At 37.2% G+C, this 3,836-nt stretch overlaps 1 non-coding gene across 1 annotated transcript; it reads left to right on the top strand.

Moving 5' to 3' along the window:
- Positions 1 to 793: 793 nt before the first annotated feature.
- Positions 794 to 862, top strand: LOC137453114 (small nucleolar RNA SNORD123). The gene has a single exon (XR_010990273.1). It is a non-coding gene; the product is annotated as a small nucleolar RNA SNORD123 (small nucleolar RNA).
- Positions 863 to 3,836: the final 2,974 nt, after the last annotated feature.

Below are 3,836 nucleotides of genomic sequence, written 5' to 3'. Positions count from 1 at the left end.
GAGTCACTGTCCCTGAAGGTGTTCAAGAGGGGATTGGACATGGCACTTGGTGCCATGGTTTAGTGGTCATGAGGTCTTTGGTGACAGGTTGGACTTGATGATCTTTGAGGTCTTTTCCAACCTTATTGATTCTATGATTCTATGATCATGAGTCTGTCACATTGAAATGTCATCTTCAGATGGTTCCAGTAGCAAAGTATGCTTTTAGAAAGGAGGACACGCAAGACTAGCCCAGTAGCAGACACAAAACCTGTGCCCCAGTAGCAGACACAAAACAAATTCAGACTGAGCAAAATTTTAATTGTCTTAGCAAGAGACATCATTGCAATACTTGCTTTGAATCACAGAGAAATAAACACCAGACTTACAAACTCTCTTTTCTGTCAAATTATTATCTCACATGAAGTGCTGTATTTAAAGGTCACACTGACTGCTGCCTGTAATATCTTTGAATTAGGAACAGTAAAAGTCTAAATTACTTGGACTTTGAAAGCTAGGTGTTTATCTCATGGTTTATACTTACTGTTTGTATTCAAAAAAAGAGAATAAACTAGTATTTCTCACCATATTTGTATGATTTAGGCTCTTTATAAAATGGCTTAATTGTGTGAATGCTTAAGGTGATTATTTTCGACACAACTGTGTAATATAAATAAATGTGCAAGCTGATTTCTAGTCATTGCCTCTTTGTTTTCATTAAAGTCTCTGACAGATAACATACTTAAGGAAGTTGTTGTATGAGCCTTGAATAAGGGTTGTCTAATTTCAACTCCATGAAAATAGTCAGATATTTGGTGAAAATGATGAATTCTGGGGTCCTGATTCATGTGATCTGAGAAAGCCATCCATTTCCTGATTCACCTTCATATCTCCTCCAGGAAAAAACACTATACTTTACAATGAATGTGTGCAGTCAAACAATTTTTATATGTGTTTTTCTATCTTTCAGCCACTTGCCAGAACAGATACTTTGAAAATGAAGAGGAAAGAAGAAGTGAGAGCAGAGAATGCCTTGGGGAAATCCAGTTGAAAAAAATGAGTAGAAACAGCAGGAACTATTAATAACCCTGGTCTCTTAAATAAATCAGAATTTAGACTGAAATTATGAAAAGTTACAAACCTAAGATATAAGTCCTGTTATACTTGAATTCAGGGATGTTTAGATCAAGATATAGTAAAATACTAATGTGCTTCTTCAGTTTTGGATGATAATATACTCTGATGCCTTACACAACTTTCTTCTACAGACTAATCTAAGTTTCAATTTTTTTGGTTGTTAGCCCCAAGACACCTCCTTCAAGTAAGCTGGAGTATGAGTTAGCAATCTATTACTTGCTTCTGTCTGTCTGCAGGTCCATACTTATTAATAGTGGATTCCTGTATTACTACCTCAACCAGCAGCACATGTGGAGATTGAATAAATACGATATGACCTTATCACTGCCAAATGGTTTAAAGCACAGGATATAGAGCTTATTGGAACTTCAGGGTTTTGTACTGGGGTTTTCTGGGGCCATATGGGTAATGACAATACTTGGCATAACTCCTGCCCTCACAAAATGAGACTATTACAATTTTTTTTAGACAAAATCTCAACCAGATCTGTAGCCCTCATACTTGGGCAACATTTCTGTGACACTGATCTAGCATTAGGAGCCCTAAATCACATTTACCCCATGAAAGCACACTTATCAGGCAGCAAGTGCTAGGTAGCAAGGCATACCAAGTGGGAAGTGATGGTGGAATTGTCCACACACAAGAATTTCACAGTAAACTGTCCGAGTAAGGCAGCCCTTAAGTCACTTTTAAGTCTTTTAGCTAAGTTAGAGCAATTTCTCTGTGAACAGTTTTACTTCATTTTGACCGTATTTAAATCCAGTAAAAAATGCATGTAAATTAAATTGACAGAAATAAAAAACGACTAATCAGAAAAGGGCTTTCCTGTAGAGTTTCACAGACTGTCTCTGATGAGTTTGATTACCCCTTTATTCAAACACAACATATTTTTGTGGCCGAGATCTCACTCACCTTATGCCCATCCCCTAAAACTCAGAATGAATACAGTAAGCTAGAAGTACTTCAAGAGAGCTTACACAGGAATGAAGACAGTCAGGAGTGTAATGAGATGCATGGCATATTATAAGAGATTGATTTTCCAGCCTGATACTCCCTGTCAGATCAGATGATGTAGTAGCAACAATGAAAGTTACAAGTCCAAGTGATATTTTCCTCAGTTGCACATACACAGTGTTCAGTTGCTTGTTAGGCAAAAACTAGATGGTGTTACTTACAACCAGTCTTTTTGGTCCAGAATTGTTAAAAATTAAATTGCCTAATGACTTGGAAATGGCTATTGAAGTAGTATGAGGCAAATATAAAAGCAAATTAAATTCAAACTACTGAGTGTTTATCACAGAGAAACAACAAAAACCTAAAGCCAAAAAATACCTTCTGAATTCTTTGCTGATTTTACTTAGTAAAACACCCTCTGAGAGTTTGGTCTTCTGTCCCATCACTAGTGTAACTCACATCAGACTATAGCAAAGGGAGGGTAAGGAGATGGCTGCCTCATCCTAGACTTGAAGCAGAGCTTACAGCCCTGCATAACTTTTGTGCATCTTGTGGATTTAGCCTGTTCTGCTTGCCTTTATTCAAGGTCAAACATATAAGTGTTAAACATGCAAGGGAGTTTCCCCTACTAGGTGTCATATGCAAGAGCAGATGCTGTGGACTGTGATTTAGGGACAATGACTATTGGTCTCATCACATTGTTGATTCCCATTTGTATCTGATCAGTGCCCCAAATCCCTTCCATATGCCACACAAATGTAAATTTTTATGTTTTCCAAAATCCCTACAAGTAGCACTAAACAACCTATGCAAAATCTGTGTTGAGCTGAACTGAACTCTCTGCGGTTAGATCTTTAGACTTCATGCAGTGCTTTGTCCCAAAGTGGTTCTGAAACCAAACTGATCCCACCATTCCCCAAACAGCTGTGAATTCTGCTGGCAAAGTACAGTGCATCTGTTTGTTGCAGGCTGTCCATTTAGAAGTGTGCAACTATTTTCTACTATAAATTTGGTTTTCATTCAAAACATGCATAGATCAGCCTGCACTGTTTGTCAGTACAGTGTGTATAAGGAAGGTGGTGTTCCTTTATGACTAAAAGTAGGAAGCAGTAGCGTTACAGGAAGATGGAATTATTATGCACTGGGTGATCATACTTCTAGCTTTGCCTAACATTTGCATGTTTGACTTGCTGCCCTTAACATTCCGCTGATGTGAAATGTTTGCTCTAAGTTCAGTTATTAAATTTGTATCCCTTGTGCTGCTTTCCACAGCCTGAAACAGTTGTAATTACTGAAATGATTTAAAACGATAGTGTATTTTAAATGGTGCTTATTGTTTTTCTTTGTATTTTACTTAATAAAAACAGCTCTATTAAAAATCATATGTGATAATTATTTGGCTGGACACATGTAAAAATGTAAGAGATTTTGCTGAAAAGGGGAACAAGTAGCCTGAGAGCAACGCTATGAAGCCAGCATTTTGTTTGCAAAACCTAAAGTTTCATGAAATAAACGTTGTTGCAGAACACTTCTGAGGAGGGATGGTATCCAGATATGCTATCAAAGAGCAAGAGCCACTTTTTCTTTCTTTCTTTTTCTTTCTTTTTTTTTCCCCCTTTTTTTTTTTTCCCCCAATTAGTCCTAGATCCACTTAGATTTCTAAGGGTTTTTACTACATAATGAGACTTGGGGGTTCATTAAAGAGGCCGTGTTAGAGGAAGGAAATGAAACTAGTGTTAACCTTGTAAGTGCCCAATTATGCTTTA

Source organism: Melanerpes formicivorus, unplaced genomic scaffold (assembly GCF_026170545.1).
Source record: "Melanerpes formicivorus ecotype bairdi unplaced genomic scaffold, bMelFor1.0.p_v2 SCAF_61, whole genome shotgun sequence".
In the NCBI taxonomy this organism is placed as follows: Eukaryota; Metazoa; Chordata; class Aves; order Piciformes; family Picidae; genus Melanerpes; species Melanerpes formicivorus.
This window is presented reverse-complemented; position numbering and strand designations above follow the sequence as displayed.